This window comes from Mytilus edulis, chromosome 6, assembly GCF_963676685.1.
Source record: "Mytilus edulis chromosome 6, xbMytEdul2.2, whole genome shotgun sequence".
Classification (NCBI taxonomy): domain Eukaryota; kingdom Metazoa; phylum Mollusca; class Bivalvia; order Mytilida; family Mytilidae; genus Mytilus; species Mytilus edulis.
Window position 1 is genome coordinate 59,636,656 of NC_092349.1, and position 14,870 is coordinate 59,651,525.

The 14,870-nt window shown below is 32.0% G+C and overlaps 1 protein-coding gene across 2 annotated transcripts in view; it reads right to left on the reverse strand.

Annotated features, from left to right (window-relative positions):
- Positions 1-14,870, reverse strand: part of LOC139527996 (uncharacterized) — a 289,349-nt gene that overhangs the window by 259,588 nt on the left and 14,891 nt on the right. The gene's annotated exons all lie outside the window — the stretch shown is intronic.

Below are 14,870 nucleotides of genomic sequence, written 5' to 3' on the forward strand. Positions count from 1 at the left end.
TTTTGAGCATGATATTAAAACTGCTTTTGTTATTTTACTATTTAACCTACAGTGTAGAAAATATTTTTATTTTGAAAAGGATGAAAAATTAAATGATATGATTAAAGGTACGATATTGTATATGATTATGTATATGTTTGCGTGACACTATAATAAACTCTTTATTTACTTCTTACTTACGCTGGATTGTTTTCGTTTTTCGTTTTGTTTTGTACGGGGAAATGTCATAGAAGAAAATAAAACTGACGCTTTTTTTACTGCCTAATTTATTTTTTTTCTTTTATTGAGAAATTTGATTTCATCACAACAAGATATCAACGGACAGATCTGCAAACAAGTCTGATCAGAACGTGACATGTCTATTGTAGACGAAACGCGCGTCTGGTGTAAATTCAAATTTAATCCTAGTATGTATGATGAGTTTATTTACAGGACAGGTCAGAAGGCAAACATAGTCACAGGTCTATATGATATATTATCTTCATTTTAACTTCATTCCAACTGCTCTGCAGCATTCCTAAGAAATTAATGCCTGAATCCGGCATTTGTTGTGTAAATTTAACGGATTGAGCTTGTACTTTTCACCTGTTGTGATTTGTTTAACATAATTGATAAGTTATTCTGTTATCAAAATGACTTATCTATAACCAAAACAATTTTGGTTAGATTTTGACCACAACAACATGTTTATCATCACCGTCGTAATACATGCGTATTCAGGTTGCATTTCTGTAAATATAGACAATGCAATTTACCAAAGGAACTCCTAAACCTGTGTCACTTTTACTTTGAAGTTTCTTAAAAAAAATATATCCTAGAATGGTAATTGATATGCAATACTACTTTATTAAAAGGCCATAGCATAGGGTTGTTATTAACATGTAAATGCCCCGAACGTTTTAGGGTTTAAACTTTAACTAAATATCTCTACTACCCCTACCGGTCTTCTTCAGATTTTCAATTATCACCACAATAATTTTTCTAATAATGGTAATATTCTCACGTTATTTCTCTATGAGCTGAAACATATAGATAACATCTAGGAACCAGTACGTAAACAAAGCAAATTATTTATGAATATTATATGTCTCCTTAAAAAAAACGTGGTTTGTAAAACATCGGTATTTACAAAATGTAACATTCCAATCCTTTAAATGTCTGTCTATTTTCATTATTCTCGTTTGCCCAAAAAGTAGAAACAAATAATTAATATATTTACAAAAGCATAACTCTAAGACGGGTTGATACGTAAGAACTAGGAACACTTATTTTAGTTACAGAAGCATTAGTACACCTACTTTTAGACTTTCTTAAAGCAACCAAACTGTCTAACAGTTGAAGACTTTGCATATAGCTATATTACTATTGGAAGTACACAACTAATTCATGGTCCCATTACTTTCTATGTTAAATTCCTCCATTTCAACCAGGCACACCTCTTTCATTTTAAGTTCAAATAAAGTGACAATCATTGCATGTCAAAGCAACACTTTATGGTGTCTTCTACTGAAAAAATCAACATACCTTACATGGCATATAAGAAAGAACTGGTTCCCGGAACTTCGGATATACCAAAACAGGTACTTCAGATCTGACAAACAGACTAAATGTACCCTCTTTTTAAAATTTGGTGCAGTTTTTTTAATATTTAAAATTAAAAGTCCAAAAGTGTTCTACAATGATCACCAGTCCTTTAGCTTTCATTTGATGCCAAAAATACCTAAATATCCTACATATTTTGAAAGTTACACTCATGCGTAGGAACTATTTTGCGTTAAATATGTACTACTTTCTGGTATGTGCTTTCTGGCCGGGCCCGAATTAGTGGTGTTACACCTATTCATTTGAATAAGGTCGATTTCTACCTGACGCAGCTCATATTTCATATCTATTAACCAAATGAGTTGATTCATATTTTAAATATTTCCCCAACTGTCACTTCTTTGGGAATGCAGAATTCAATATTTTCACAGATCTTTGATTTCGGGTAATATTCAGCTAAAATGAAAGTATATCACTGCAAATTATGAATAAGACCCCACTAATTGCATGAACTGCCCAGGTTCAAAATTTACTCTGCCCCCTTTACCTGATGCATAGTACGCCTGCATACTAAACCATTACGATCATTCAAAATTGATTGATATCTGGATTTATCAGCTGATATGTACAAATCATTATATAAAGTAATATTGCTTTTCGAACAGGGTCAATACGGCTTTTTAAAATAAATTATGAACTAATTCACTTTTGTTTTATTGTTTACCCGTATTGGCCCGATTGTTACCGGACGTTCACTTCCGGTTAAACTTATAAATGCCTAACTTTACTCTAGACGTATAATAGTATTCATATCATACATTTTAATATTTTGTGATTTTAAATAAAAAAAGAAAAATATTATTCGACGATTTGAAACGGATTTAGAGAATTTCATTTGATTTATCCTACTTTACACTTTCTACATAAATTGAATTGATATAGCACATATTAAGTACTTGGAGGAGAAATTAGAAATGTCATAGTACATAGTAACTTCAAAAACGTTCAAAGTTGCATTTTTCTATATCTTTTTTAAATTCTAGGTCATCTGTTTTGGCCCTCGATCCGACGAGTCTCGGTGCCAATCCAACACCTCGAATGTATATCGGGCCAGAAACAGCATATTTATATCACTATATTACCTGCTAGGCAATGCCATGAGTATTGCATGTCAAGTATAATGTATTAACATTTTAAAAGCAAGCATACATGTACATGTACTTATATAACTTCCGTTGTGTGCTTTTGCATTTGTTCATTACGCTAGGTTTAAATGTCTCTTACTGATTCATTTGTTGTTTAATGTCATCTAGGTTTCTATATAATTTCTATATAGCTTAGATATATTAAAGTGTTATTTACTGGCTGTTTCTGCATTGTTCCTGGTATAGATTCAATGGAAGCTATACTATCCCCAAGACCCGGAGAGATTACGTCAAGTACACCTGAACAAATAACTATAGAAGGGCCAATACAGAAACAGCTAGTTCAAAATACTTATATAAAAAGAGTTTACATTTCGGACTCAATAGAAATCTTACCGATAGACACATTGTCAGAATATGAAATTACTTTTGAACTTGCCCTTTTCCGGTCACAGCGAATTGTTTATTCAATGTTGATATTTTTTTGTATTTTCAAGTCCAGGCACCTCAATTAGATAAATGCAATTCATATTATCATGCACCATTAGTTATTACCTTGGAAGAATAATGAGAATATCCTCGTAACATATGCATTATTGTGTTTTTGAATGTCGATCAATTGAAAATTCTACTCGGGAAGGTTGTGGAATGTTTCACCTTCAAATCATAACAACAAAACTGATTATTATGAAATGGTTCGCGTCATTTGTAAGTACAAAATGTGTCCGATTTCTACTTAATAAACGAACAAATTAGTTTATCCTCGTTATGGACCAATTTTCGCTTATGCATGGTTTATTTCAACAGGGCAATATCATGTGTACTGAACATGCTGATGTTTCTGTATTTCTATTTACGATAATATGTATGTATTGACATTCTGAATTATAATATAAAATACATTTGAAATACACTTACTGTTTCGAAATCAGTATTCCAATCCGACGAATGGTAATTTTGATGTTGTTCTTTTTTCAATTTAGTAACATGAAAACAATTTTGGTAAGACCTTCATTTAACATGTTTAAGGTATTGATTGACTGATTTTTTGTCTCCAAACAATGTGATATGTTCAACCTTAACGTATGGGTATATACATAATATGCACCTTCTATTACGTATTACAGAAGAAAATCGGTTGTGTGTTGAATATTAAATCAGATATAATTTCAATAGGTAAAAACTTTCCATTTAAACATTCAAGTAACAGCAGGATTCATTGACAAGGCCTTTATATGGAAATGATGTTTCTGTAACCAAACACTTTTAAATTACTCAGATAACAACCTTATTAACCCTTTTATTGGTGATTAATAAACGTATCATGGGCGTTCAATTTTCATGACCTTAAACAAGAATTTTGTATTAACTATCACCATTCTTGTAGCAGAAGTACTGTTCATGAACACCATGAATTTGATCTTTAATTAAGCAAAAAAGAAGCGAACTCAAGCGAAACAAAATAATTTATTTTTTTGTATTTATGCAAAATTGTAAAGATTGTAATTTGAAACTATGCACTATATCGATAAAAATTTTAAAAATACACATATGAATAACAATAATGACTGAATGTATCTAATAGCAATATATATTCATAGAAAAAATTGTTGTATCAACTGATTTAGAAAGAAATTAAATTGATTATCTTGGCGATTGGGTTGATTTCAATGATTTTCAAACATTTGACATGAGAACAACATGACTTTCTTTCGGTTTGTATTTTTTCAAGCTGTACTATTAACTTCAATAAACATATAAGAAATAATTATCTAGCTTAAAAAAAGAAAAGGGTATATATTTTATACCATTTGTATGGATGTAACGTTATATTAGCCACATAACCTTTATGTTGTATTTAATCTGATACGCATGTTCTTCACATTAAGCAAATCAGGGCGCTGAATTGGAAGCAAAAGGAAAAAAATAAAACAATAAAGTTAGAAAGCAGTGAAAATAGAATTTCAAATAGTAAGCTCAAGTCTGCTCGATTCAATCTAAGTCAGACTATAATCAAATATGAATATGCTTAACAATATAAGCTTTAATTAACGAGTCATTGCACACAGTTATTATAAGTATAAGGCTAATAAGTTAGTATGATAGTGGCGCTTATCAAAAAGATAACACTCATAAAAATAAGAATATTTTATTATTAGAAATTAGGAAATAATTGAGCAGTTCTATATGTTTAGATAACGACTGAGACTTGATCTTTTTTCTAAGTTTTCATTCATGAAAAATAACATGCACAGCTTTTTTCACTAACATTAACGTTATTTATTTGGATGTATCATGTTTTTGTTTGGTGTCGCATTTAAAAAGTTTTTTTTCAGTTAAACACCTAATAACAATGAGGCGGTTAATTGTAAAGTTGTAACTTACTCTCGACTGAACGAATAATGTAATTTTAAATGACAATGTGCATTGTAGCTATAAATATTGTAAAGTTCATTGTAGCTAATAATATTGTAAAGTGAACAAATAAACATGTCAGAAAGTGACATAGCTCTACTCTGTCTAGCTTTTCTTTCAACGCGTTTACAAGTATGCCTTAAATGTGCAAAAAATAATCTTTTGGTAAAATAATCAAAATATTATACGGTTATCAACTATATCGGGTATATATTTGATAAGGAAACATCTATTTAAAGTTTCAAGTATCATATTAAAACTGCTTTTGGTATTTAACTATTTAAGCTACAGTATAGAAAAATTATTTATTTTGAAAAGGATGAAACATTCAAATGATATGATTAAAGGTACGATATTGTATATGATTATGTATATGTTTGCGTGACACTATAATAAACTATTTATTTACTGCTTACTAACGCTGGATTGTTTTCGTTTTTTGTTTTGGTTTTGTACGGGAAATTATCATAGAAGACAGTATTATGTCATTGAAAATAAAACTGAAGCTTCGTTTACTGCCTAATTTAATATTTTACCGGTATAGCATAAAGCTTTTAGATAAAACAAATTTATTGAGAAATTTAATTTCATCACAACAAGAGATCAACGGACAGATCTGCAAACAAGTCTGATCAAAATGTATAATGTCTTTTGTAAACGAAACACGCGTCTGGCGAAATTCAAGTATGATGGGTTTATTTACAGGACAAGTCAGAAGGCAAACATATTGACAGTTCTATATAATATATTATCTTTATTTTAACTTCATTTTAACTGCTCTGCAGCATTCCTAAGAAATTAATGTCTGCATCCGGCATTTGTTTAAACTTTGTCAAATTTAACGGATTGAGCTTATACTTTTCAGCTGTTGTGATTTATTTAACATAATTGATAAGTTATTCTGTTATCAAAATGACTTACTAGTATCTAACAAAAACAATTTTTGTTTAGATTATGACCACAATAACAAGTTTATCATCACCGTCGCAATGCAATGCGCATTCAGGTTGCATTTCTGTAAATATAGCTATGCAATTTATCAAAGAAACTTCCTTTTCGGCTAAAACTGTGTCACTTTTACTTTGAAGTTTCGTAAAAACATATCTACTAGAATAGAAAATTGATATGACATTCTACATTATTTCAAAGGTCGAATTGAAAAGTGCTGTGCGGCATATTATTAACATGTAAATGCCCCGAACGTGTTAGAGTTTAACTTTTACTAAACATCTCTACTATCCCCACTGGTCTACTACAGAATTTCAATTTTCGCCACAATAATATTTCTAAAAATGGTAATATGCTCACGTTATTTCTCTATGACATGAAACATATAGATGATATATAGCTGCTAGCCCTGTTTTCGTCGTAACAGCGGTCAAGGGCTGTATTAACTACCTTCAACGTGCAACCGTGACTTCTTCTCCAATAGAGTCCAATAGAGCATGTTTATGATAAATAGGGCGATATTCAACGCCAGTATAAATTTCTCGACATAAATTCATTTCATTGTTAACTAGTAACTTTGCAATCTCATTGCTCCGCTTGGCTCAATTTCAGACTCAACATGTCTGCAGGTCCACGTATCATCATTCCCTGCGCTTGTCGTTGCCGACGACACGCTAAGACGTAGACTTTATACGAAAAAGTCAATAGCACTTTTCTGCGATTTATCCATTTTGTTTACATAAAATAAATGATCATAAAGGAAAGACCACGTAGACTGCTTTGGAAATGATTAGACGTTAATCTCATATCCTCACCCTTGTTACATTCAGACACATCTGTGTGTATCTGCTTCGAACATGTGCAATTATATATTTATTTTTATATTATTTTTTTTTGTCAAAATGATGTGGACGCTTGAGCATCTGAGCAGTCATGCAAGCTACGCCACTAATTTCTGTAGTGCAAGAAACCGATAAATCCTAGAAGACGTAGTAAACACAGTTAAACAAATCATGTTTAGAACAATAGATATAAACAATCAAATTACATTGTAAGTAGTGATCGGCTGTTGTTCTTTAATTGGTTTACTCAAAAATTTTCTACGACCGCCTTCTACAAAAGTTTCTAAAACATCTATCAAAACAAGAATTGTATTCATACATGTTATACTTACATGTAATATCATTTTATGAAATAGATTGTAAAACAGACACGCGAACACCTTACTGTATCAGTGAACCGATAAACAAACACTCCGTAGTTGACGATGCCGGAGAAAATTTCAATTGACACTCTGAACCACATTATCTAAATTTTCGAATTTAAAAATTTGGACTTATGAAAATCTTGATGATTTGTAACTTAAACTCATTTCATAACTGAATTAGCTGATATAAAACGAAATTAACATCAGTTTCCACGATACATATGGTGAAATTGATATTGATTAGAGTAAAAGGGATTGTACAGAAGAGGACACAAGGTTTTAATTGCTAGAACCGGGAATGCATTTGTTCTATTAAGTGGTTAAAGATTTATTAAAATTTAGCTGGCTTATAATCTGATTCATAGTATTTAATGTTTCGTTATTGGTCCTTTTTAAAATCAGAAGGTGTTTACAAGGTAAATAAAAACAATACATCTTTATCGTACACTACAGCTCGTGAACTATTACTTAGCTGGAAGATATTGGTTTGGATAAATCTGCATTTTGTATAGATTTAAAAGTGGAAGTGCTTACTAAGCAGCTAAGAACGGGAATTCTGATAGATTATTGATAATACACGGTATATGGTCATCCGAGTGTTCTAAAGATGGCTATATAAGGGACAATTTGGTTTGTATCTTTGAATCTTATCACTTAATTCTGAACTGTCTCATTTCCTTTGTATTTCCTTTGTATCGATGGTACTGCTTGTCGCTCATCATAATTCTGTGTGGTCTTGTTTATAGCCTATTGTATTAAAGGGCTAGTTCTGATACTAGATCTGCAACAGTACTTACTATTGATCAAGTTTGATGCTAGGTAAAAACACACAAGAAAATCGTTTTGGTGGTTTTTTCATGTGAGGTTTTATGGTACTACATAAAATTAGGCATTTAAATGTATTATTCGAAGGTGATTGTAGTTACGTCGAATCGAAGTTAGACACATTAGTAGATACAGTTACATGATAAATAAGACATTGCTTTGATAAAAAAAAAAGATAAAGCAAACAAAAATTATTTTGATTCAAATAAAATTTTATAAAGCTCTTTCTGTATTCATCATCATCATTAAAACTCTAACAAAACATGTGAAAGCTCGGGAAAAATAGATATCTGAACATGATATGAAGTACATAACCAAACAAGACATAAACATATTTGCCAAATGTTTCTCAAATTAGCTAAATCCGAGGGAGATACATTATAGAAAGGTAATTTCTATGTATTTCCATTAATGAACGGATTATTAACGATACCTAATAAAGGCATTATGTCATTGATTTGATTAATTTAAGAATTTCAAGATTATATTCATAACTTCAGACACATACATGTGTACAAGAGGACAATATATACAAACTCTTAATTCAAGTAATATTTGTTTTATCGTTTATTCATCAATGTATCTATTTATCTAATATCTAATATCTATATATTTAATTATCTAGTATCTATAGCTATTTATCTATGTATCTAGTACCTATTTATATATCTATCTATTCATTAATTTGATGTTTCAGATTATTGCTCAATTCGCTTTTAGCTCATGGTAGTTTTTTTTTCTTTTTGTCATTTGAATTATATCAATTATCTGTAATAATCTCTAATGCCAAAAAAAGACACAAGCCCGAGCAGACCTTTTAAGACCCTCGTGGGTAGTCAACGGTCGTTCAGAATCATCCTTTTCGACATTAATGGTTTTATAAAGAAATAAAAGAGAGATATGTATGTAAATATCAAAACTGTCCATCTGAGATAACATAACATATATTTAAGCCATTTTAGTCACGATTAAAGTCAAAGTAGACTAACTATGGAAAAGAAGATATGATATGATTGCATAATGCGCCAACTCTTCTTACGATGAACAGATGACAAAGGAAAAAACAACTAAAGGTCTGCGAAAATGAATAAAGTCAAAACTGCACAGTCATCTATAAAAAGCACCAAGATGAAAAATGTGAAATATATCTAACAAGAAATCAAACGGCATAACTCATGTACCAAACACATGAAGGTAAAACAAACATGTAATAGAACAACAAACGACAACAACTCAATTACGGGTTCCTGACTTGGGAGAGACACTTGTTAAATGATTAAACATTTCAGCCTTCCAAACAATCTCCTTAACCTGGATTCATACAAATATAAATACACAGATTAATATCAGAGAGGACGTGACCGGGAACGTGTGCATCCCAACAACAAAAGGAAACTAAGTACATGTATGAAAATAATCGCAGTTATTGACAGCTAGTTCAAAGCCAATAACAACTTATACATGTTATATAAAAAAAACATTGTGTATCTAACACTAAGTTAGCAATCATTCCACATCCAATATCAAAAGGATTTATTGTTAAGACGTCATTAACAGTATAAGAAAAAAAACGACCTTTTGCAATGCCAAGATACTTGTATCGACAGATTGAATACTAATAATTACATCTCCTATAGATAGGAAAATGGTTATGATTACCAATGCGACAACTTCATCCATTGAAGATTAGGGAAAAAGACATGATCGTTTATTTGTTGTGTGATAACTGCCTCAGATTTTCTCTTTATTGGAAAGGCCTTGGGGATCTATAATACATTTAAGAATTGTGTATTTACCTTTGATTAGTACTTCATACATATACCTATATAATATAAAAAAAAAGAAGATGTGGTATGATTGCCAATGAGACAACTGCCCACAAGAAACCAAAATGACACAGACAAGAACAACTATATAACTTCCGTTGTGTTCGTTCGTGTTTGTTCTGTTCGCAAGGCAAGACTGTCCTTTTTTTCATCAAGTTGACTGTTTACTGTCATTTTGGTTTCGATTTGAATGATTGCATTGATAAGAGAGGGGCAAAATATACCAGAGTAACAGTCAAACTCATAGATCGAAATAAACTGACAAATATATTGATAAAAAAAAAGTTTTAAAAAATAATAGTAAGACATTAACAATCAAAACCAGGTAGTAAACAAAGTCTCATATAACCAAAAGACATTTACATCAACAGTTACAAATAATAAATAAGAAATAACACGAACTCCACTAAAAACCGGGAGTGAAATCAGTTGCTCCGGAAAGGTAAGCATGTCCTGCACCGTATACGGCATCCGTCATGTTATTTCTTTGTTCAGTTCGGTAATGAGTTCAGTTCGGTAAACAAGACACAACATAGAACACTAAAGACTAAGTAACACGAACTCCACCAAAATATGGAGGTGATCTCAGGTGCTCCCGAAGGTTAAGCAGATCTGCTCCATATGTGGTACCCGTCGTGTTGCTTATGTTATGACAAACCTAATAGTCTTATTCGGTAGGTCACATTTGTGAAAACGGAAACGGATTGTTGTTACGACATAAGGAACATATCTGATACCAACTGTGAAACGGATATTCCATAACGCTCAACCAACTCGTGAGGGAGTCCATCACATTTACGAAGGAATGTCTCCAACTTCACCATTTGTGAACGACAACCCTCTATCAAGGAAATCATGTTAGGGAATACAAGCCCAGAATATCGTATCAATTGGAAGTAATACTTAGTATGCAGGTGCTGCTGGAATGTTGCTACATGGAAATAAAAATTTCATACTTGGGAAGCTGAAATCGTCTCTTTTGTCGTAAAGTTTTGTTTTCAACCGACCATCATTGTCAATTTCTATATGTAAATTGAAGAAAACTAAGATATGTTATAATGTTATTAACTGGATGTTATTGCTCAAGGCTCAAAGAGATGACGTCAAAAATAGATAATAGAGAATTAACAGCAACAGTCTGTTTGAAACACTTGTATAATGATTCTAAACATCTGTACTCACTAGAAATTTTACCGTTATATACATTGTTGTTACAGGAAATAACTTTTTTTTTTATAATGTTTGTCTTTAAATTTCCAGTCTTTGTACCTTAATTATACTAATGCAATTCATTTTTATCGAGCACGCACTAAGTACCTTCATGTAGGAGGAATAAAGTCTTATTCGTAATGTACGCGATTTTGTGTTTTTGTATTGAAAAATGAAGATTAAGCAATAATGAAAAATTGAAAATTCTATTCGGAAATGTATTTAAATATTTTCCCTTCAAATCGTAAGAAAAGAAAAGGATCATTTTGAAATTGTTTTCGTCATTTGTAATAGAAAAATATGTCCTATTTATGTTATGTTCATAACAAAATAGGTTAAGTGTAAACAATGTCAAACTCAAAGTGAAAACTCCGTATAAGCCAATGCAGCCGCGCAAATATGGCTTTTTTATGGACTATACCAAACATAAATAATAACGTATGATACACACAAACAGAGCGACGTCATCATTATTAGACATTCTGATTTGTTTGTAAAAGCGGAGATTTTCATCGTTAAATGATATTATATGAGAAAATGGCATTTTTCATATCAGATGTAATATCGATTAGCCTCAGAACTGAAGGCTCGAGGGCTGATAGTGACAGGGAGCTGATAATACATTTGATATGGAAAATGACATGCTATGGTCTTTTTATCATATACTTCAACAATGCCGAAAAAATACCTGTTTAATATATTTATCCTTTAAATGTACAGACGTCGGGCGGCAAAATGTAAAGCGTCCAATAAAAAAAAATGTCATATTTCTCAAAAGAGGTGGAAGCAACAATTTAATACATTTGACTAGAAAACAAATCAAAAAAACATAATGAGCACAGTTGAGAAAGGTCAATATCTGTAAAGTATCTTAAAGTTTCTAAATAATGCTTGAAACTTTGATAAAACGCATTTATTGAATATCTTTTTCCGTTTTACATCATATACTTTTTTTTAATTGATTGTATCCTACATGTACTTTGTTTGGTTTTTTTCACTGCCATGCAACAACGTTAATGAAAGGCATGTGATAATAACTGGAAGCATGTGACACTTTTTCCCTATCAGCCCGCTAAACACCAATTCTAAAAATATTGAATTAGTTCAAGTAGAGGTTCAAAACGTTAGTGGTTTACAGACGACACACCCTAAATGAAAACAAAACCCATCTGACATGTTTGATATGGAATTCTCTATCATATTCTTTCACAGAGAGGAAAAACAACAATATATACAAATGTAAATTGTTTTATATTGACGGATAAAAAGTCATCAATATTTAATAAAAAAAAATGACATGCTACCATTTTTTAATTATACAATGTATACCTCATATGAAAAATGAATGTTTTTAAAACTTTGAATAATGCATTTATTGTATCAGTGTTTTGTATGTTACATAATATACTTCCCTGTTGCCCAATATTCGTGTTGTACCCTTTTTTAATAAGTTTATTGTTATGTATTTTTTTACTTAAAACGCACCATTGATGTCTATATTCCTGAATTATCGGAGTAATGCCATGCATTAACGTTACGAAAGCAATGCGGTAATGACCGGAAGCAGTTACTAGTAATAATGTTTTAATATCAGCCTGCTAACCACCATTTAGGAACATGTGCACTTCACGTCAATTTAAGGTGGCTAGGGAAACTCCCTTCATGTGATACCCGAGGGTATTACCACCCAAGTAGCTAGTACTTCGGTTCTGGCATGAAAATACGGATTTTTTGTGTTATTAAAATTTACTGTTACAAAATGATAGAAATTATTATAAATTAAGGAATGTATCTCCCTCATGGAAAGCTCTGATTCCTTTCACGGATTTGGCTATACTTTTTGGATCTTTTGGATTATAGCTCTTCATCTTTTATATAAGCTTTGGATTTCAAATATTTTGACCACGAGCATCATTGAAGAGACATGTATTGTCGAAATGCGCATCTGGTGCAAGAAAATTGGTACCGTTAATTTTATTACTTCCACTGGGTCGATGCCTCTGCTAGTGGACTATTAGTCCCCGAGGGTATCACCACTCCAGTAGCCAGTACTTCGGTACTGGCATGAAAATACGGATTTTTTGTGTTATTAAAATTTACTGTTACAAAATTATAGAAATTATTATATATTAAGAAATGTATCTCCCTCATGCAAAGCTCTGATTCCTTTCACGGATTTGGCTATACTTTTTGGACCTTTTGGATTATAGCTCTTCATCTTTTATATAAGCTTTGGATTTCAAATATTTTGGCCACCAGCATCACTGAAGAGACATGTATTGTCGAAATGCGCATCTGGTGCAAGAAAATTGGTACCGTTAATTTTATTACTACCACTGGGTCGATACCTCTGCTGGTGGACTATTAGTCCCCGAGGGTATCACCACCCCAGTAGCCAGTACTTCGGTACTGGCATGAAAATACGGATTTTTTGTGTTATTAAAATTTACTGTTACAAAATGATAGAAATTATTATAAATTAAGGAATGTATCTCCCTCATGAAAAGCTCTGATTCCTTTCACGGATTTGGCTATACTTTTTGGACCTTTTGGATTATAGCTCTTCATCTTTTATATAAGCTTTGGATTTCAAATATCATGGCCACGAGCATCACTGAAGAGACATGTATTGTCGAAATGCGCATCTGGTGCAAGAAAATTGCTACCGTTAATTTTATTACTACCACTGGGTCGATGCCTCTGCTGGTGGACTATTAGTCCCCGAGGGTATCACCACCCCAGTAGCCAGTACTTTGGTACTGGCATGAAAATACGGATTGTTTGTGTTATTAAAATTTACTGTTACAAAATGATAGAAATTATTATAAATTAAGGAATGGATCTCCCTCATGAAAAGCTCTGATTCCTTTCACGGATTTGGCTATACTTTTTGGACCTTTTGGATTATAGCTCTTCATCTTTTATATAAGCTTTGGATTTCAAATATCATGGCCACGAGCATCACTGGAAAGACATGTATTGTCGAAATGCGCATCTGGTAATAGAAAATTGGTACCGTTAATTTTATTACTACCACTGGGTCGATGCCTCTGCTGGTGGACTATTAGTCCCCGAGGGTATCACCACCCCAGTAGCCAGTACTTCGGTACTGGCATGAAAATACGGATTTTTTGTGTTATTAAAATTTACTGTAACAAAATGATAGAAATTATTATAAATTAAGGAATGTATCTCCCTCATGCAAAGCTCTGATTCCTTTCACGGATTTGGCTATACTTTTTGGACCTTTTGGATTATAGCTCTTCATCTTTTATATAAGCTTTGGATTTCAAATATTTTGGCCACGAGCATCACTGAAGAGACATGTATTGTCGAAATACGCATTTGGTGCAAGACAATTGGTACCGTTAATTTTATTACTACCACTGGGTCGATGCCTCTGCTGGTGGACTATTAGTCCCCGAGGGTATCACCACCCCAGTAGCCAGTACTTTGGTACTGGCATGAAAATACGGATTTTTTGTGTTATTAAAATTTACTGTTACAAAATGATAGAAATTATTATAAATTAAGGAATGTATCTCCCTCATGCAAAGCTCTGATTCCTTTCACGGATTTGGCTATACTTTTTGGACCTTTTGGATTATAGCTCTTCATCTTTTATATAAGCTTTGGATTTCAAATATTTTGGCCACGAGCATCACTGAAGAGACATGTATTGTCGAAATACGCATTTGGTGCAAGACAATTGGTACCGTTAATTTTATTACTACCACTGGGTCGATGCCTCTG